Below are 22972 nucleotides of genomic sequence, written 5' to 3' on the forward strand. Positions count from 1 at the left end.
CTTCTCACGCGGGTGCCCTAAGTACCCTCCAGCAATGTTAGTTTGGGAATGACTCCATCTTCCAGGCGCTCTTTCCTCAGCCTTGGCCATCTCAGGTTCTGGAGCGGAGCTGCTGCCCTGCGCTGGTGTGTGGAGGACGGTGGAGTGCCAGGCCGGTAGCCAGGCGGGCGTAACCAGAGACAGACCGCTTCTGCCATGGTAAGCAGGGATCACCCTTGGTTTTGCTTTGCCCCTGGGTAAACTTCTAAAGACACAGGCCCTTACAAAAGTGAGGGGTTAGGATGAAGGAAATAGGTGCAGTGACATAAAGGGCTCCCTCCTTCCCAGAGCCAGTGAGCTTCTATAGAAACCAAGGAGTCAAGCCCATTCCCAACCTAGTACAGCATCTAGGTAGAGGATCATAAAAATTAGAATGGGATAGGAGAAATGATTGCGATTGATAAATATGCCCTTTTGGAAAATAGAACAGGGGTTCTTGAAGTTGAAATATGTAGTGCAGATATAGTTTGTCTTTTCAATAAGGGAAGATTTTGGTTCAGCCATGTTTAGGGTAAGATAAGCCATCCATATCATGACTGTAACACTGAAAACACATTAATTTTAAGCACAAAGACTGACCATGTAGAAAGGCTAAAAACAACAAAATGCTAAGTAGTAACCTAAATTGAGAATATGAAAGTGAAGTGGAAGACAATTATTTTAATAATTCGGCAGAAGGAAAAATAATCTCACTACTTACGGGGAAAGTTTTGGTATGAGACATTCAGATAACTTCCTACATTTTCTATTTCACTTTACTGGAATGGAGCTGTTGTGAATAAAGTAAGCAGTTTATTTTAAATATAAGGTCATAGGTAAATTCATATATATGTATGTATATATATGAATTTTAAATGTCATAAGTAAATTCATACATATATATGTATGTATATATATGTATATATGTATGTATACACACACATACCTCTCTTTATGGGAGGTATAATAAGACTTTATTTGAATTCCCAGTTTGAATCCCAGAATCAACTACAGTGATTCTAAATTACACTTTGAACAGTAGTTCTCTAATTTGTTAATACCTCAATAGTGACATTTAATTATACAGTTGTATGGTTATTACAGACTTTGAAGATGAGTATAGGAATAGTTAATAAGCAGTAATAGCTTATAAGGATGAAAATAATCACTTCAACTTTATAAATAATCAGAATGCAAATTATTCTAACCACATGTTTGACTTGATTTTATAATCCTTTATTCTTCCTAGTAATGCCACTCGTGTCCAAAAGTTTAAACCGCCCCTGATTCTTCTAGACAGGAGAATAGAGAACTCAGGGTGAGTAGTTTGCTGCTATCCCAGTTTTAAGTCAGTTTCTTTGCTGGTTCTATTAACTCAACTTCCTACAAAAGGAGTGGTTGCCTTTCGCTTTTGTGGCCAGTGCCATTTTACGACCCCCTCAGAATCTAATTCATGAGTTACTAAGTTCCCATATCTACAGGCAAAAATGAATACTTACTCCTTTTGTCCAACCTCTGTCTTGAGCCTGCCTTAAACCCTAGGAATTAAAGATTCTCATACTGCCTTGTTCTATTCATTTATTCAGTTGTTGGTTTTCAAAACCCATCATAGACTGATCTCACATTAGAACTACTTTTGAACTCCAATTTTTTGCTACCTGTATACATTCTTTTTTCAAAAAAAAATTATTTATTTACTTGGTTGTGCCCATATTGGCATGTGAGTTGCAGCATATCTTAGTTGTGGCATGTGGGATATAGTTCCCTGACCAGGGATGGAACCCAAGCCCCCTGCATTGGGAGCTCAGAGTCTAGTCACTGGACCACCAGGGAAGTCCCAACCTGTATACATCCTTGATCTAGTGCTCCAACATCCACAATGGTTTAGGTGATAGGCTTGTAGATATTGATTGCTCCATCCGCTGACCACACCCAGGTCCTGACAATCACTACACTAAGTCTGTTTTTGAAGACAGTGTACATATGAGCTAGACATTAAAGCATTTGAAAAGTCAGGAACATTTAAAATAACTGCTCATTATATAAGTATAACTTGATTATAGAAAATTGCTATATTTTATTTTCAGTAAGAGGTTTTTAGTGATTCTTCAGCAATGTTAGAAGCTGAGTTGAATTTCTTATATTATAAGGAAATGGGCCATAATTCAGTTGTTATATTAGTATTCTATTTCAACTGTTCTTATTTCACTGTTGTTTCTAAATTTCAGCTATTTTAAATGACTCAAATTTTATTAGGATGATCTTGATTGTTTCACTGATTTCCAAACTTGAAAATACAATTAATCTTCAGTTCTACTTGAAAAGATAAACATTTTATGTTGGCTAAGAATGCCATCACAGTCACACCTGAAATCTAAAATATCTAATGAAGTCAATTCCTGTGTCTGAACTTCAGTTTTAAGCACAGCTGTAGATGCAGGACTGATGCCATCTGGTGTGATTCCACAGAATAAGAGAAAGTTTTCCCAGAGTGTGCCATGCACTGGCTTTTCTGGGAATGACAAGGTGCCAGGATTTGTTTTTGGTTCACTTGCAGGGGTGGAAACTTGGAACTAGGTGAGTAAAAAAAAAAAAATGCAATACCCCATTTTTAGCTTGACATTTCATGTTTCCAATTTTGCCTATAGTTTCAAAATAAGTGCAATAGAGTCGAACATTTTTAATGGCCAAAATTCTGAACATTGTCAATGGTAAAACCATTTAGGATAGTGGTAAATGCTTTTTTATTCTCCATAACTACTAATATAGGGACTTGCAGAATACTAAGGGTATACTGATGTAATACAAAGAAAGTACTTGCAGAATACTGTACTCTGTTTTTAATTTTTATAACTCCTCTAAGGTACTTGTGCTTATTTAAGCTAAATCCACAATTAATTAAAATTCCGAGACCATTAGGAAATTGCTGTCAGATGTCTATGTTACATACAAGGGAGAATTAAAAATTGAGTTGTAGGTTGTTGATGTGGATATTTCTTTTTGGGGGGTTTGAATTAAGGAAATCAATGATAAATTCTTCATTTTTTACTTTGTCTATACAAAATAAAGTTATAGATGAAATAATGATATGATTAAGTATCTGAGTAGTTAGCATCTTACCATATGAGAATTTGGATAAGCAGAAGGGTAGACCTGTGTTCAGAAGGGTAATCAGAACATAATAGACATTCAAAGAAAAACTTCCTGATGGATTAATCTAAACATCCTCTTATTTGCCTTAATAGCAGCTATTTTACACAATAAACCTGCTCATTTCCTCCACCTCTGGTCTGTTGAGGCGTTGGTGGGTTCAAATAAACTTTTGTTCTATTAATATGATTCTGCTGCTGCTAAGTCACGTCAGTCATGTCCAACTCCGTGCGACCCCATAGACGGCAGCCCACCAGGCTCCCCCGTCCCTGGGATTCTCCAGGCAAGAACCCTGGAGTGGGTTGCCATTTCCTTCTCCAATGCATGAAAGTGAAAAGTGAAAGTGAAGTCGCTCAGTCATGTCTGACTCTCAGCGACCCCATGGACTGCAGCCCACCAGGCTCCCCTGTCCATGGGATTCTCCAGGCAAGAGTACTGCAGTGGGTTACCATTGCCCTCTCCTAATATAATTCTATGAAGTTACTTAAACTTACTGAATATGCACATATTCTTCAGGCAAGATATTTTTTCCTTGCAGAGGAAAATTTTCTTTTTGGTGGTCTGCTTTGTTCTTGGGTGACATGGAGGCTGGGGGGTCAGCTCCTGCTGGCACTGCCTGGTTCAGTAGCTCACAGGCATCCGGGTCAGAGCAGCCCCTGAGGTTCCTGTGGCTTTTCCCTTAGGTTCCAAGATGGTGGTTTCGGTTCCCAGCAAGACGGAGGAAGCCCGAGGGGAAAACAGGGCGTGCCCGTGTGAGGCTACCTCTTTTTAAAGAGCTTTCTCCGCAGTCCAACTTTTGCTCAAATCTCATTGGCCAGATGGTGTCATTGGCCCCTGCTATCTCTAAAGATGCCTGAGAAATGTAGTTTTTGTAGGTGGACATGTAACCACCTTCAACAAAAATCTGAGTTCTCTTCATAAGGAAGAAGGTAACGGTGTATCTTGGGTGAACAACTTGTAGTCTGTGCCCCAAATACAAAATACAGTGGTAAAGAGGCATAACGTTTGAGATGGTTCAAAACGGCAGCTCCTTCACAACTGGCAGCACTCCAAGCAGACTGCTGTGGTCCGAGAGTGACCAGAGTGAAGACAGGCCAGGTTTTCTGGTGAAACACTCACAGCACTGACTGCTGTCTCAGCCGGTGTACCTGTCCCCATCAGGCGTCTCCAGACGAGGACCCTGGGAACCAACTCTTGGACTTTCTCGGAGGACGTGCTTGCTTCTTGGAGGCTTGAAATGAGATGAGGAATGTTGTACCTTGCTGCTTCCACATCTGCGTTGTTTATCTTTTCTCTAATCTTCCTAAAAGATTTTTGGTGCAGTCTAGTTGTGTATTTGATCCCCATAAAAGGATCACTCTTTTCATGTACAGGGGAGGGTAATCTATGTAAAGAAAGGCTACTTTACTCCCTGCTGTGTCTCCACCACCTCATCTAGGAATATCATAGAAGAATTGCTTCTTGGAGCTGCCTCCATAAACAGCCTACATCCTGGCTGAGCAAAGAGAGAAGAAACACTTCCCACATCCAGGGCTGTGCAAAAGAACTTTCTGTGATGACAGAAATGTTCTGTATCTGCAGTGTCTAATACAGTAGCCACTAGCCACCTGTGGCTAGTGAACGACTGAAATGTCACTACTGTGATTGAGGAAGTAAATTTTAATGTTATTTAATTTTAAATACTTTAAATGTAAATAGCCACATGTGGCTAGTGACTAGTGTTGTAGACAAACCTTTCTCTTTCTTGTGTTTTAGAACTTGCTGGGTGTGTGTGTGGGTGGGGGTGGGGTGGTTGAATAAGTTGTATACTTGGCATTCCATGGGCTTCACTATTCCACCTTGCCATCAAACTTGTCTCCCCGACAAAGAGGAAAACTGGTATTTTGGAGCTAAATTCAGATGTTACTTGACATTTACACATTGAACATATGTATTTGTATGTGTTTCTGTGTGAATAGAATGGTCTTCTGGGAATAGGTCCTGTGATTGATTTTAGTGATAACTGATGATGGGAAAGTGGTGGTGCTGGTCACTTTACTTTCCTAGTGAACATTATGTGTTCCTTGTCATAGTCAGTAGAGATTCTGTTGTGCAGTTCGTTCTGTTACTTTATTTTTGTAATACTGTGGCTGCTAAATGATTATTCCATGTCGTTTTTCAAAATACTTTGTGGTTTATATTTTTTAAAAGGCTATGAAATAAAAAATAGTAGATCAGCCTTATGTGTAAGTGAATTATTATTACCCGCACCCTTTGAAGAGTTAATTAGGATGAGATCAATGGATGGAAGGAAATATTTATTTTTGTATCAGATTTTCTTATGGGTGTGCCTATATGCCAGTTAATGTTACCTTTTAAAAACATTTAATGATTCTTTCATTGTATACAGAGTTTGGGTAAACTGTGGGGTGGCAGTGGTATCGAGTTAACTCTTTCTTCAAGTCTCTAGATGTTTTTCTACACTGAGCATCTCTTGACTCTTGCTTTAGTGTCCTGAGTTGTTTGGGTTTGTTTGTCTTTTATTATTGAGTTATTCTTAAAAATATCCTGGACACTGTTTCTTTATCTAGTGTGTGCTTTTTTCTCTAGTTTGTGGATAGCCTATTCATTTTCTTAACATGTCTTTAAAAGAGAAATTTTTATATGGTTGATTCATGTTGATATATGGCAGAAACCAACACAATATTGTAAAGCAATTATCCTTCAATTAAAAATAAATAAATTTTTTAAAAAGAGGGATTTTTACATTTAAATTTCTCTACTTTTTTTGTGTTATTGCTTTCTATGTGCTCTTTAATGGAATTCTTCCTTTCTTTTGAGTCACAGAAATATACTCCAGTGCTTTCTTCTAGACTGGAAGTTTTATAGTTTTAACTTTTACTGTGTCTGTTATCCACCTCAGTGTAAATTTTTATGTATGCTATGAGGTAAGAATTGGGTTCTTTCTCCCCTTGCCTCATATTTTTCCCCCTTTCCTTTCCTTATTGGATTACTTTGGCCTCTGTCACAAATCAAATGACCATATAAATGTGGGACTCTCTCTGGGCTCTCATTTCTGTTCCATAGAGTCATCCTGAACTACCACCTCACTGTCTTCCTTACTGCATTTTCACAATAAGTCTTGGTATTCACCACAATGTTATCAATCCTAACTTTTGTAATAAACTTCAACTGAAGACTTAGTCTGTGTGCATAAATTCACTTGAATAATTTCAGTTGAAAATATTTAAATTCGATAAGAACCCCCCACTTGTTACCATGCTTCCTTTATTCTAGCTTATAGCTCCACCTGTAATCTAAATCTAGATCTGGAGTAGAACATGGTCCAAAAAATCATCATAGGTAGAAAATATCCTTTTTTCCCCCCTGTTACTAGAGTTGAGAGAAAACTGTACTTTAAAGTGATACAAAACAAAACAGGAAGCACAGAAGCTTTTGAGTTGTTAGGGTCCCCGCTTCTTTACCAACAGAAGTCTGGCCACAGATGGATTGCCTAGCTCAAGTATCAGGACATTCATTTGGATGTTTTCCACTTGTCTTCGTGGTTTCTTGACCTTTGAGTAATTAGATCGTGCTTCTTAGAAATTTGGCTGAGGTGGTTTGATTGGCACCAGATCATGTCTCATGCCCCATTTTATTTGCATGCAGTTTTCCAGACTTCCAGTTTTCACATGTTCTTGTCCTTTATATATCTCAACTGGGGCCTCATTGGGAAGTGTCTTCTCATTATAGGAAGAGTAAAGGGTCTCATCCATCTCCTACAACTATAATCTCACTCTGTTCCTTGGAGCTAACAGTTCTTAACAGTTTGCTACATATCTTTTGAGATCATTTCCTGTGTATTTTCATGGTCTTACCATGTGACTTTGACATTGAGAGACAAGGTCTGTGTCCCTTCCCCTTGAATCTGGGCAGACTTGTGACAGTAGAAATTTTCAGAAGGAACACTGTCTTGTCAAGCTACATCAGGAGAGGCAATGCAGTCTCTCCATTGTTTGAGGAAATATCTACTTTTGGAGCCCTGAGTCAGCATGTAATATGGGAATATTCTGAGCCTATCATTTTTCTGAAGAACCCCAGGTCCAGGTCCCATGTAGGTGCCGTAGTTGAATGTTCCCACAAATACCTCAACAAATGCCGAGTCCTGCCAGCTGAGCTTTCAGGCTCCTGGAGCAGAGACCAGGCCGTCTCACTGTGCCTTGTCTGACTTTTGGTGGTTGCCTTAAGTCATTCAGTTTGGGAGAGTTTGTTACAGCAATAGTAACTGGATAATATGTCTCACAAAGTTGTACAGAGTACTTGGCAATGTAACAAGTACATGCTCTTTGAACATTAAATTTGTTGCCCGTTTTCTACAGATTGTATTTATACAAGTGTGATTGCTGGGTCAGTTGGCTTAGAAATCTCAAGAGTTGGTAGATACTGACAATCTCCATCCTAAGTGACTATGCCAGTATATACCTATCCATGTTCTTACACTATTTGACATCATGGATTTTTTAAAAATTTTGTGTTGTAGTGAACAAAAAACAATAAAACCTCATTAGTTTGATTTGAAAGATTATGAGGGACCTTATTCCTCTTGTTTTATATTTATTGGTAATTTTAATTTCCTCAAATCTAAGTGCCTATTCATGTATTTTACCTATTTTTCTAATAGGTTATCTTTTAATAAGTAATTTATATATAGAGAGATATATAATGAATATGTATATAATATATTCATATACATAAGATGGTACATATATAATGACCGTATGTTGTCATTGTTGTTTCATTGCTAAGTTGTGTTCGACTCTTTGTGACCCTATGGACTGTAGCCTGCCTAGGCTCCTCTGTCCATGGAATTCTCCAGGCAAGAATACTGGAGTGGGTTGCCATTTCCTTCTCCAGGGGATCTTCCCGACCCAGGAACTGAACCTGCATCTCCTGCATTGCAGTCAGATTCTTTACCACTGAGCCACCAGGGAAGACCATTATAATGATCGTATATAGTATATATAATCACTAAATGCATATGTATATATACATACATTTATTATTATTAATCATTCATTAGCTGGAAGTTGAAAATATTTTCTCCTGGTCAGTTGTTTGTGTTCCCTTTACTCTTGTTAATTCTGCATTTTGAAGATCTTTTTAATTTATAAATTTGATAGGTAAAAAAGTGATTATTTGTTATTTTTATTAGAATTCATTCTATCATTAGTTTGAGTATTGATCATTTCTCATTCTTCTTTTGTGAGTTTCTTACTCATGTCTTGCCCATTTTTTCTACTGGTGCATTTTTTAGTTTCTTACTAAATTTTTTGTTGATATTTATTTTTCTTTTCTTTTCTTAAAGAATTTTATTTATAAATGTGAACACAATGAGGTTAAGGCTTCTGTCTCTCCAGGACTACCAGTTTCCATTTCTTCTTCTTGGATACCAGATTTTTATGTATTTTTGTAGACTGATAAAATATATTATATTCATTCATATGTATTTATATATTTTAAATTTACATAAATGAAGTCACACTATATGCACATTGTTCTATTCCTTGCTTTAAAAAAAGTGTAACAATTATTCCTTACTTATTTATCCAGCAAATATTTATTGTGCACTCGTCATATGTTAGGCACCATCCAAGTTATTTGGGATTTGAAAGTGAAAGTGAAAGTCTCTGGTTTGTGTCTGACTCTTTGAGACCCCATGGACTATACAGTCTGTGGAATTCTCTAGGCCAGAATACTGGAGTGGGTAGCTTTTCCCTTCTCCAAGGCATCTTCCCAACCCAGGGATCAAACTGGGGTCTCCTGTGTTGCAGGTGAATTTTTTGATTTACTAGTGAAAAAAAAAAAAAAAGACAATGGACTCCTTCCTTCAAGAAGCTTATGTACATTCTACAAATGAGGCTGCTTCTTTTTAACTATAGTATTCCATGCACTGTAGTATTCCATGAGTAAAGGAAGCACCATTTACTTATCTATTTCTTTTGTAATGGGTATTTAGTTGTTCCCAGGCATTTGTTATTTCTAAAAATACTACATAATCCTTTGACATAAATCTTTAACAAATGTTTCCATATATTTATAAATATAAAATCCTAGATGTGGAATCTCTAGACATGTACATTGTATAAATTTTTTGTTATAGAAATTTGAAAGATATATAAATGAGGGAATATTGCTATAAATTTTTATTCTTATTGATTATTTAAACATTTTATTAATTTTTATTTATTTGTTTTTAATGATATTCCATTATCTCAGTGTACCACAAATTGTTTATCCACTTACCTATTGAAGGATGTCTACTTTCACATTTGGGTAATAATGAATGATTATTAAAGAAATAATAATAGTATAAAAATAAATAATAATGACGCCTGAAACAAACTTCTGTATGCAGGTTTTTGTGTGGACATGGTGTTCAGTCCATCTGGGTTGAAAGAAGTGCAGTTGCGGGTCACATGGTCAGAATGTGTTTACTTTTGTAAGAAACGGCCCGCGAGGGTTCATAGGTGAGGTCAGAGGTTTCATGGAGGTGTCTGTGTAGATCTTTTGCTCATTTTTAAGTTGGGTTTTTTCTTACTGATGAGTTTTAAGGCTTCTTTATGTATTTTGGATATCAGACCTTTTTCTGCAGAAATGTCTTTGTGAATATTTTCTACCAGTTTTTGGCTTGTCCTTTTGTTCTCTTAACAGTGTTTTTCGCTGAGCAGATGTTTTTAATTTTAATACAGTCTATCGTATCAACTTTTTCTTTTATGGGTCATGATTTTGGTGTTGTATCTAGATTTTCTCCTATGTTACCATCTAGGAGCTTTATAATTTTGCAGTTTACGTTTAGGCCTATGATCCATTTTGAGGTGATTTTTTGTGAAAGGAATATGATCTGTGTCTAGATTCATTTTTTTTTTTTGCATGTGGATGTCTAGCACAATTTGTTGAAAACACTCACGATTTTTTAAAAAGCAAAGTATGTCAGTGGAAGATGAATCCTCATCTCTTCATGCTCCAAAGTTTTACTCATTAAATTGCCTGCCTGTTCTTATCTGTTTTACCAAATAGAAATGATTGACATATTCTGAATGTAATGGATTATCAAGCCCTTACTGGATTAGACTGGTCCTCCCTATTTTCCCATTGACTTTTGGTTGCAAGTGAGAGAAATCCAAACTCAAACTGGTATAAACAAACAAAGAAAATTTATTGTCTTAGTAACTGAATGACCTCGGGGTAGATTTCACTGAGGTACAGATATGCAAACAATGTCATTGAAATCTAATTTTTCCTTCAACTTTTAGCTCTATTTTCAGATAGTTACCATTCAGTCATGTCTATTAACTAATTCTGGGAGATAGTGAAGGACAAGGAAGTCTGGTGTGCTGCAGTCCATGGGGTTGCAAAGAGTTGGACGTAACTGAATGACTGAGCAGCACCAACAACATACCTATTAAGGATCTACTCTGCAGCCCTGCTTTAGATGCTGCGGAAGCAGTGGAAATAAGATAAGAAAGGAAGGTCCCTACTTTTATTGGATTTGAAAGTGAAAGTGAAGTCGCTCAGTTGTGTCCGACTCTTTGCAGCCCTATGGATGTCCATGGGATTTTCCAGGCAAGAATATTGGAGTGGTTTGCCATTTCCTTCTCCAGGGAATCTTCCCAACCCAGGGATCGAACTTGGGTCTCCTGCATTGCAGACAGATGCTTTACCGTCTGAACCACCAGGGAAGCAGTAAAATTTCAAGACTCAGTCTGATTGGACTAGCTCAGATCACGTGCTCACCTTATGAACCAGTCACTTGGTCAGCTGTGGGCTGATCGGACCTAAACCTGGGGAATATGTTCCATCCCTAAAACTAGGGATGGACCTGGACCATCGTAGTCTATGAGACTAAGAATGGGATGGGGCTAGGTACCCAAATGAAGACCAGAGTTGATGTTCAGAAAAGGCAGAATGGCTGCTGGGAGACAAGTGATAAATGTCTTTTTTAATTATGTCTTCGGGAGATTGACTAAGAAAATTCTCCAAGAAGATATTTTTTTAAACCATAATTCTTTAGGATTTAGGATGTATTAGGACAAACTGGCAAGCTTTTACAACACTCATGTTTCTTGGGCCTCTGAGAACCTGATTCTATCCAGAGTTGTACGTTTGAGACTCCCTTGCCAAAGAATTAATGGCTCACATTGCTGGACGGTGTTCTCTCTTTAAAAGGAGAAAGTGCTTGGGCGGACCCTGTGGCCCTTTCTGCCTTTCTTTTTCCTGCTGCTTGAAGGGTGGCCGTGGCGGCTCCCTCTCCAGTAGGGCCCTGTAACATGAGCACACCATTGTGATGGAGGTCTGTGCTGAGAATGGCAGGCGTCTAGAGTGCATATAGGATAGGCACAGCAAGAGTGCTCCTCGTGGTCACCTGTAGTGTATGATCTCGTGTGGACAAAGTCTGCTTACCTCAAATTTCTTAGGTAACAAATGCCTAAGTTACTCAGCATACTTATTCCTCCCACACACTATTAATGTATTGGTGTTTCTGACTTCTTCTGAGATTTAGAAAAGATAAATTTCTAATCAACATAGATGCTAATTGGATATGAATGTTTGCTCACATTAGATTATCACAGTGCTAGTTTTTATGTGGGGCATGAGGTATGTATAGACTTTTTATTGGACCACTTGTAATTATTCATAAAACCATGATAAACTTTTCTAAGAATCACCTGAAATCACATTGTAATAGCGAAAATGGTTTTCTTGATGTTTACTGAGTTTCAAACCATGCATAGTAAACATGATAAGGATTCAGGACACCTTGAGGGGACTCACTATGTCCTGAGGCTTCTGGAAAATGTATTTATTCCTCAGCAACATCCCAGGAGAATGAAGATTAAGCAGTGAAATTCTTTGAAATTAGAGAATATAATGGAGAGGTCTGGGAATGTAAAGAAGGCAATATAATGAGATTTCCTTTTTAAAGTGTTTTTCTTTTGATGTTTCAATGTTAGGTTTAAAATATGTTTTTTTGATTATATGGCCATTTCAGTTTTTGTCAGCTTTATACATCATTTTAATTGCTTTTGTTTCTGTCCTAGAGCCTTGTACCCAGACGTGAAAATACTTGAAAAGTTAAAATTGCGCTCACAAGTGTGAGTTACTGATCATGACCATATCATTATCCTGCCAGCTTTTGGTCTGAAACAATATTGAAAAAGGCATAATCTTTAAAGAAGAACAAATAAAAATGGGAATTTTACATATCCCCAATACATATATGTTTGGGTAGTTTAATAATTCCAGTATTCCCCTCTCTACAACTCTGTATGACATTATCTCCTAAATACTAATTTTGTGTGGACTGTAGATTTTCTTCAGCTGCTTTGCAGTTTCTTAACAGTTGTTTGATGTTCCTTCTGTTTGGTTGAAATTCTAACAAAGGGACATAAACTCAAATTCTTTCAAAAGTCAGGTAGGTAGCATAAAGACAAAAGTATGGGTGTCTGTGTGATATATATATATGTATGTATGTGTGTATGCATGCAGTTGTACCTATATGTGTCTGTGTGATTGAATGTGTTTGTTGGTTGTATGTTCAGTTTTGTGTGTGTGGTTGTGTGTGCTTATGGTTACATGTTTTCATAGTTGATGTAGTTGTGTATATTTCTGGCTGTGTCTTTATGTGTATGTTTTAGTTGTATGTATTTGTAGCTGTATGCGTTTGGTTTAGTTGTGTGTATATTTGCAGTTGTGTTTGTTTACGGTTACATGTTTTCGTAGTTGATGTAGTTGTCTGTATTTCTGGCTGTGTCTTTATGTGTATGTTTTTATGTGTGTCTTTATGTGTGTATATTTGCAGTTGTGTGTGTGTATGGTTGTCTGTGTTTGTGCATTGTACTGTAGTTATGTGTGTTTATATGGTTGCGTCTGTTTGTAGTTGTGTGTGTTTGTGGATTATATGTCCAGTTGTGCGACTGTGATTATATGTAGAGTTTCCATGATTGTGTGTGTTTATAGGTGTGTGTGTGTCTGTAAAGGTGTGTGTGTGTGTGACTGTGTACACACAGATGTGCTAGTTCAGAAGTTTGTAAAATATCATGCTGGCCAAACAAAACATTATAAAAAACAAATCTTTATGCTCAGACTTAAAATGCCTTAGTTTTAGTGTAAGGCTGTTAAAGTTGTCCTTTATTTATTTGTTTATAGAAAATGTTAGGCAGTTTTAAAGGTTGTACTGCATCTACAGCTATTACAAAATACGGGCTATACTCCTCATGTTGTGTGACGCCTCCCTGAGCTCGGCTTACAGTAGTGTTTACTTCCCACTTCCCCACCCTTACATCGTTCCCTGCCCCCTGCTGCTTGGTGACCATTTTCTGCTCTCTATATCTGTTGAGTCTTCTTCTTCTTTGTTATATTTATAGTTTGTTGTATTTTCTAGATTCCACATATAAGTGATAGTATACAGTAGGCTGGATGGCATCACTGACTCAATGGACATGGGTTTGGGTAGACTCTGGGAGTTGGTGATGGACAGGGAGGCCTGGCGTGCTGCAGTTCATGGGGTTGCAAAGAGTCAGACACGACTAAACGACTGAATTGATACAGTATTTGTCTTTCCTCTGACTCACTTCACTTAGCGTTATCACCTCCAAAACCATGCATGGTGCAGCAAATGATGTAATTCCATAATTTTTTTTATCACTGAATAGTATTCCATTTCATATATGTATATATACACACCACATCTTCTTTATCCATTCCTCTATTGATGGGGACACTTAGGTTGCTTCTGTATCTTGGTAATTGTAAATAATGCTGCTATGAACATTGGGGTGCATGTATCTTTTTAAATTAATGGTTTTTTTTTTGGATATATACCCAGGAGTGAAATTGCTGAGTCATATGGTAGTTCTATTTTTAAATTTTCTGAAAAATCACCATAATGCTTTCCTTAGTGGCTATACTAATTAACATTGCCAGTGTTCCTTTTTTTCCTCTCCAACATTTGTTATCTTTTGTATTTTGATAATAGTCATCCTAGGAGCTTCCCTGGCAGTCCAGTAGTTGAGACTCTGTGCTTCCACTGCAGGAAGCACAGCTTTGATCCCTGGTCAGTGACTAAGATCCCACTCTCAGCATGGGCAAAAGAGAAAAGAAAAACATAGCTGTCCTAGTAGATGTGAGGTGATATCACATGGGTTTAGTTTGTATTTCCTTGACAATTAGTGATGGGCTTCCCAGGTAGTGCAGTGGTAAATTTGTAATCTGCCTGCCAATGCAGGTGATGCGGGTTCAATCCCTGGGGTGAGAAGATCCCCTAGAGAAGGACATGGCAATCCACTCCAATATTCTTGCCTGGAAAATTCCATGGACAGAAGAGCCTGGCGGAATACAGTCCATGTGATTGCAAAGAGACAACACGACTGAGTGGCTTATCATGTAAGATAATTAGCGATGTTGCATACATTTCCACATACTTGTTGGTTATTTGTATGTTATTTTTTTAACCATAAATTGGAACCTATTCTGTATGTTGTTTTCTTATTTACTTGTCTTATATAACAATGTTCTGACAATTTTTATTCACTTACTTTTTAATTTGAACCATGTTGTTTGTAATCACACCAGAGGTTCCTTGAAAATAACTGAATAAATAGCCTGCCATGGAGAACTATCAGAAAAGATAAGTTACTAATTATCCAATATAGCTATTCATCTGCTTCACTCTGCTTCAAAAGTTATAGTCATGGCAATCAAATAACATGGCTTTTATCCATGTGAAGATTCTTTTTAGGATAATAATGCTAAAATGTTCTCTATTCTAACACACTTGCTATAAATTTGTTCTGCTTTGATCTTCACCTTTCCTTCTGTCTGCTGCTTTTATTAACCTTACTATGCAGCTTTGGTTGAAAGCAGTAAAATTATTGTCAGAGGTTATCTTAGACCAAAATAGACACTTTCAAACAGTTTTGACCAAGATTCATAGTAAAAAAATGCATTTTGTCTTGTTATCCAATACACAGACATGTACATGAAAATAAATTAAATGTATTTCATTATCTAGTATACTTATATGAAATACATTTAAATATTTTTATTTAATATAATTCTAGTCTATTTTATGTCATCAAAAAAAAAAAAATACAGCTTGCCCCCTCCCACTCCATCCAGTAAATTGATTTCAGGACCTACTTCTGGGCCTTTGTCTGCATTTTATAAAACAGATTTAGAAGGAACTTCTGCCTTGTTGCTAAAGGAAATCCATACTACCTATGAAAATAAAATCCAAAGCTGCTTAGAAATTGTTCCTATCCCAGCTGCAATCTAAATTATTAATTAAAAGCTAACCTTGATAAGATCTTATATATTTAGAAAAAAATCTTGAAACATAATATATATGAAATATGTCTTGATATTGAGAAAAACAGTATTCTCATTTAAAAATCTTCCTGAAGTTTTAAAATTAAGGCTGATCACCTTATATGTGGGGCTTCCCAGGTGATGCTAGTGGTAAAGAACTCGCCTGCCAATGCAGGAGATGTAAGAGACATGGGTTCGATCCCTGGGTCGGGAAGGTCCCCTGGAGGAGGGCATGGCAACCCACTCCAGTATTCTTGCCTGGAGAATCCCATGGACAGAGGAGCCTGAAGATCTACAGTCCGTAGGGTCGCACAGAGTCAGACATGACTAAAGCAACTTAGCACACCTTATATAGTTTTATTTTAAACGTATGTTGGAGGAGGTAATCATGTGACTGTTTAGATACCTGACCTTTCTCCCCTCAATGGAGCTCTTACTGCTTTATTTAAATCCATGCTTGTCGGTGGGTCCTTACTGTAATGTGACATGCCAGGACATGTTCCCACTTGATTATGAAAGGGTTTTGTGACATTACTTTTCCTTCTTTAACTCTCAGCTTGATACTTTCCTTTTTAAGTTAGTATAAAAAGCTGCAAATTTTTGTGCATTTTAAACTCTGAATGCATCCAAATTTTGTTGTGTCCCATAAGCAGCGACATATGTTTTGATATACAATTTTGGACTAGTTAAGATGAAATTCTCTGCATTTCTTTACTCTGTTGTCTTTGAACTGTCAATAGTAGATGGCAGAAGCTAAACCTGTATTATAGGGTTTAGGGAAACAACAAAGGCTGGTGAAGCCCCCTGCCCTGAGCACAGTGACAGTGGTGAACTGAAGCTATGACCACCATAGGTCTAACGGGTAAGGAGAAGTGTGGTTACCCAGCAGGGTAGTGGCAGGAGATGGTCTCTTGACAGACGCCAAGGGCTTCCGAAGAGGGCCAGCACCACCCAGGGTGACTCAGCAAGGAGGAAACAGGAATGGAATACTCAGATTGCACAATCTGCCCAGTGATTCATTTTCTGCCAGTTCCTCCCAACGACCAAACCCTGCCAGAAGTCAAAGACAAGGATGTAGATCTGGCGGGTCAAATGGGAACTAATCCAGCACATAGATCTACTTCAACATTTTAAGGGCCACATGTATTCCATTATTAAAAGTCATGTTCGACTCTTTGCAACCCCATGCACTGCAGCACACCAGTCTTCCCTGTCCATCACCAACTCCTGGAGCTTGCTCAAATTCATGGCCATCGAGTTGGTGATGCCATCCAACCATCTCATCCTCTGTCATCTCCTTCTCCTCCTACCTTCAATCTTTCCCAGCATCAGGGTCTTTTCCAATGAGTCAGTTCTTCACATCAGGTAACCAAAGTATTGGAGTTTCAGCTTCAGCATCAGTCCTTCCAATGAATATTCAGGACTGATTTCCTTTAGGATTGGTTGGTTTGATCTCCTTGCAGTCCAAGGGATTCCATTATACCTAATACATAATTTACATAACAAGTCTTGCACAGATGTATCTTTAGATTGTTTTCAATTATTCATTAGTGTAAATCAATGACTGTCCATGTTAACAGTCATTGTGCATATCCATAATTATTTTCTTAGGGTGAATTCCTAGAAATAGAATTGTTGAGTTAAAGCATTTGCACATTTTGTATTGTCATAAATTTAATGATTTATTTTCAGAAGGGTTATATCCACTTATATTCTACTCAGTAGTACACCAAATTGTTCATTTCCTTACACCTTTGCAAAAAGCTTCTGTCAGTCTTTTATATCTTTTCCAATCTAATAGATTGAAAGCAAGCTCTTGTAGTTTAAAAATTATTGGTAACATTGAACAAATTTTCACAGGTTAATTGGATGACTTTTATCTAGGACATGTCATCTTAATATCAGGGTGCAAATAAAAAATGAGATGTTATTACATTGTTACAATTACCATATAAGATGGAGTCAGCTCCTTAACAAACACGATGCCAAAAAGATAGGTTATTCCATTGATATTTTGCCCTATGGTCATTATTACAAAGACCATGGTCATTATAAGGTCATTATTTAAATAAAATGCAGTATTTAAATAAATGATTTGAGTCATTAGCATCTTTAGGAACAAGTCACACCATGGAATTTAGAACCAGGTATGAGTGGACTTACTTGCCTTGTACATGTATGTGGGGAAGCAGAACTTTACCCTCATTAGAGGTGATAAAGAATAATTTGAGTTCTTTCACATGAGAACTCTTTAAAATTCCTCTCTTCTAGGTTAAACATCTGAAGCTTCTTTGGGAATATGCCACACTCTACCATTCTGTTTGCTCTTCTCTGGAAGGCCTTCAATTTGATCATATTCCCCTTAAAAAGTGGTGCTTTTGGCATAGGTATGGGTGATCAAGTCCTCTCACACACTCTGACAGGTGTGTGAGTCTGAGCGGATACACTGGAGGGCAGCTTGGTAGTATCTACTAACACTGAAATTGCACATGAGGAGCAATTCTACTAATTCCTGTCTGTTATAAAGAAACATATAAATGTAAAATAGATAACACTGTGCGTCTGGCCATCAGTCCCATTTACAGTGGATCAGAGGCTGAAACAAAAGAAAGCTGGACCAGAGGGTGAGAGCAAAGGGTAAGCCTCCAGGACACTGTAGAATTAGAGAGGAAGCAAAAGGGCTTGAAACCTCGTCGTAGGATCTGGGCTTATCCCATGATGAGTAGAATTAGGCAGCCAACCAGAACTTCAGGCTCATTGGATACCCAGTTGGTGACAGAAGGACTGATTCCAGATTCCCATCACCAGCACACCCAGCCTCTGAGATGGCTGGTGTCCTGTCTCACCTGGGCACAGTAGATTCCAGCCAGGAAAGGCTGAAGTTGAAAGAACTGGAAACCATTGACCTACATCTAGAATATTATCTTCACCCTGCAAAATAAGTATAATTCAGTAGCTTTCAGATGGCTTCATTTCTAATGCACACAAACTATATTTTTAAATATGGAATTTTGATGTGGGTTGACATTAAGCCTTCCTTCATAATTTGCAGACTCTTCACCCCCACCCACTCTGCCTGCTTTTTGAAAACGGGACCATTTGCCTGCCTCAAAACTCAGTTTCTACCCTGTTCCTGTGACTCCTCTGCATCCCTTGCAGTTTTGGTGTGAAACCGCCTCTGCCAGCCTTGGTTTCTCAGAACTCAAGCAGAGGAAGGGAGGGCATTTGGACAACAGCTTTCCCCCCTGCCAAAATTGCCAATCATTCTACTACATTCGTTTCTCTGCCAGTTTTCTCTCTGAGTTAAACTGCATTATTATATCGGGTGTCTGGCCAGGATGCCAATCTTATAAGAATTTCACTTCTCTCTTTCTCGTTTTACTTCCAACTGAGATCATCTCCATGATTCCACTCTGTTAGCTTATGGATTTCTCTCAGCCCACATTGGTCACTCTAATCTTAGAGAAAAAGCGCTTAAAAACTCAGACACTGATTCCAGACTGTTGCATTTAAATCCTCCTTGTATCACCTTTCTGTGCCTCAGTCTACCGTCTGCAAAATACAGATATGATGTAATAGAGCAGGGCAGAGTGGAGCCCTTGGCACATTGCCACTGCTGCTGGCCATCACCCCACATCCCCTGAGCAGGCAACAGTTGCCTAGGGACCGATAGTGGTCCTCCTCAGTCACTGGTCGGGGCTGCCGTGGGCCCACCCCCCAAGTGACTGTCCATGAGTGAGACTGTTAGTGACCCTGCTCAGTCATTGGTCAGTGCTGCAGTGAGCCTCTCCCCCAGATGACCAACTGTCAGTGAGCACATGGAAGTGGCTCATTCAGCCAATGGGCATCAGAGTGGTGGTTGTCGGGTGAGGAGGGAGAGAAGTGGTGGATCCTGTCCAGCTCACCCAGGCCTCCAGCTCACTCTGCCTCAGGCTGGAGAACAGGCTGGGGGCTGTGTCCTGCGGGGCTCCAGAGCCCTTGCCAAGGCTGCCCACCGGTTGGGCCCAGGCCTTCAGGTGGCAGTGACTCTCTGCCCCATCCCAGCCTTTGTGCCCTGATGGCAGCGGCCATCTGCAGCATGCAGGATGTGACTTCTCCCCATCCCAGCCTCTGTGCCCTGATGGCAGTGGCCGTCTGCAGCGTGCAGAACCTGACCTCTCCCCATCCCAGTCTCTGTGCCCTGATGGCAGCGGCCGTCTGCAGCATGCAGAACCTGACCTCTCCCCATCCCGGCCTCTGTGCCCTGATGGCAGCGGCCGTCTGCAGCATGCAGGACCTGACCTCTCCCCATCCCGGCCTCTGTGCCCTGATGGCAGTGGCTGTCTGCAGCGTGCAGGATGTGACCTCTCCCCATCCCAGCCTCTGTGCCCTGATGGCAGCGGCCGTCTGCAGCATGCAGGATGTGACCTCTCCCCATCCCAGCCTCTGTGCCCTGATGGCAGTGGCTGTCTGCAGCGTGCAGGACCTGACCTCTCCCCATCCCGGCCTCTGTGCCCTGATGGCAGTGGCCGTCTGCAGCGTGCAGGAGACCCTCGACTCCCCATCCCAGCCTCTGTGCCCTGATGGCAGTGGCTGTCTGCAGCGTGCAGGACCTGACCTCTCCCCATCCCGGCCTCTGTGCCCTGATGGCAGTGGCCGTCTGCAGCGTGCAGGATGTGACCTCTCCCCATCCTGGCCTCTGTGCCCTGATGGCAGCGGCCGTCTGCAGCGTGCAGGACCTGACCTCCGCCGTGTTGGCGGTCTGAGGAGCCTGCGGGCCAGCTGGGGTCTGGGCGCCTGGCTGCCTCAGCAATGACCACCGGGCAGGGTCTGGGGGCCTGGCCCTGAGGGAACTGCCAGCTGAGACCTGCCTCCTCTTAGTTGGGACCTGGGCCTCAGAGGGGGACACTTGTGCCTTGGGACATGGCTTTTTCTTGTCAGAATAGAGAATACCGTTTGTTTGGTGGACATTTATAGGAATTTGGTTAGCTGCCCATGGCTTGACCTCTGGAACAAAGAATCTGACAAGAAGTTTCCACGAATAACCACACCCCTCCCTCACTTTTCCTAGCAAAGGGCTTTGCTGAAAGCTCTTCAAAGTGCGGGATTTTTAGAGCATGAGCCACCCATCTCCTTGCATAGCCCTGCAGTAAACCTTTCTCTGTTCCAAACGCCAACGTTTTGGTATTGTTTGGTCTCACTGTGCATTCGGTACATGAACTTGCACTTTGGTAACAATAATACCTGTAAAATGCCTCGAATACATATGGCAGGATCATATGTGACATATGGTAAGTGCTCCGTAAGTGTGAGCTAGTGTTTCTATTAGAAGATACTCTTCCATTAGTGATTCTAGCGTTCCTGTTTCACCATAGCTTCTTTTTCTAACACAGCGTTCCTTTCCTTTGGCTAAAATTGCAAGTTAACTTGATTCATAACCTATACTTTGTTAATTTATATATACACATGTGAGATAATAGTATCGTTCCCATTCAATTCCTTATTTTCTGCCAAAACTTATCAGTCTTCTCTGATGTTATTGTTCTCATGTCCTACCTCACATTTTCTGTATGAATATGGTTTATCTGGGCATCTTTCCTTTCCTGAAAACTTCAGATTTCAGGTTGACACTATGCAATCAAATGTATTTCTTCCAGCCCGTGTAAAAATGCTCTGGCCTCCGCAGGAGACCACTGTCCTAGAAATCTGAACTCATTCCTACTTCTCACTTCTCACATGCTTCTTTATCTTGCAGAGTCAGTCTTTTCCTGGAAGGAGAGACACAGACACATCTTATGCCTGATGTCCTTCAGCTTCCTGCCTAGAACTTAAAAATTGCACAGAGAGACATTTTGGACAGTTCTGACAATGGTCTGTAAACGCAGGTGAGCCATTAGAAGTTAGTCCTAAAAGGATTTGATCAAGAGCAGACTGTCCTAACTCAGATATAATCAAGAGGCAAAAATATGTGAGCACACAGCTAATGGGGATCTGAGTGGTCAGGGAGAGAGATGCAAAGTAGGACTCTAAACACTTGTAGTGTGAGCTCTCTTATGTCTAGGAAAGTCTGAAGGGTCACACATTCATTATGCTTGTGAGGTTTCCGCCCAGCAACGTGCTGGAGATGCACAGAGTATGGGTTGTGTGATGAAGGATATGGGGAACAAGGACTGAAGTGTTCCCACATTCATTATACCTGGAGGTTTTATTCCGTGTAAAGAATCTCTGAATTATAATAAAAGCCTTTACCACATGTATAATCTTAACTGGATCCTTTCTCCTGTGGGAATTTATGATGTATAACGAGATGTAAGCTCAGACCTGCCTCTGATGAGAGCTCCTCTCCACATCCATTAAATTTCATTAAATTCATAGTCTCACTCTCTTATTTTCTCATGTGAAACTTCTGTGCTGGGAGAGGGAGTCTGCCTTTTGTATTTCATCATACTTATCCGACCTGCTCTCGAAAACTGCGGTTCCCTTTAAAGGTGGAGTTTGGGATCGTCTTTTATTTCCATGGGCATCTACCACATATCTTCTTAAACTAATGACAATAACAGCATCTACTAATATTAAGGACTTAGCGTGTTTCAGGCTCTGCTGCGCAGTGACGCGGTTCTGACATCGCCGCAGGAGGGCGCTGTTCTCACCCTGTGTTCTTCCCCTGTGCCGTCTTTCCTTGTATCGTTTGCACCCATAACACGGGGCACCCCCAGTTTGCCCTTCCCCTGGGGCCCAGGGTCCCCCATTGTGACCAGAGGACTCGGTACCCCAAATGTGTTTTGGGGAACACATTGCCACCCTGACTGACCTTAACTCTTTCTGGTCCCAGGTGGGAGTATTGAAACTGTAAGGAACTCTCCAGAAAATAGACTCACTGTGATTGTGAGGTGAGCCGCCCTAAACAGGTTGCTTGTGATTTCAGTGGGTGAAAATGCTTATCAAAATCCAAACCAAAATTTTTTATAAAAGCATATTTTAGCTATTTCAATAATACCAGAGAGTGGAATATATCAGAAATACTGCACTGTTTTGAAGATTTTCTAGAATTTAACACCTCCATAACACATTTGTCCATAAGCACAAACATTCTTCAATTTACAGTTCTTGTTACTAATTCCATGAACACTGGGATTATTATTTCCTGGGCTGATGCTTCTCTAACTTGCTTCCAGCAGCAGAGGAGAGAGAGTAAACGTGCATCCCAAGAACTACTAGATTCTAGCCTAAAGTGACTCTTTGGAAAAGAGCAATGTCTTTGAAGTCCCAAGTTTCACTTCACAAGTTGTATGGGTTTTGCTTTCGATTCCTTAGTATATGTAGGTGTTTTTAATTTCACAAATAGCATTGAGTAACATGGCTGGGAAATGTGGCATGTTTAACTTCTGGTCAAGGAGTTATAACTTCTGGAAAGGCAGGAAGGGACCGGACGTGCAGTGTCCTTCAATAAGGAGAGCGCTTCAGTCTGTGTCTCCATCAG

The 22972-nt window shown here is 39.8% G+C and overlaps 1 long non-coding RNA gene across 1 annotated transcript in view; it reads left to right on the forward strand.

Annotated features, from left to right (window-relative positions):
* LOC139033889 (uncharacterized) overlaps positions 1-5386 on the forward strand; it is a 53591-nt gene extending 48205 nt beyond the window's left edge. The window contains exons 3-4 of the long non-coding RNA XR_011486375.1: positions 81-198; positions 3852-5386. This is a non-coding gene — a long non-coding RNA (uncharacterized lncRNA). The remainder of the gene's footprint in view (positions 1-80; positions 199-3851) is intronic.
* The last annotated feature ends 17586 nt before the right edge of the window (positions 5387-22972 follow it).

Source organism: Odocoileus virginianus, unplaced genomic scaffold (genome assembly GCF_023699985.2).
Source record: "Odocoileus virginianus isolate 20LAN1187 ecotype Illinois unplaced genomic scaffold, Ovbor_1.2 Unplaced_Contig_7, whole genome shotgun sequence".
Taxonomy (NCBI): Eukaryota; Metazoa; Chordata; class Mammalia; order Artiodactyla; family Cervidae; genus Odocoileus; species Odocoileus virginianus.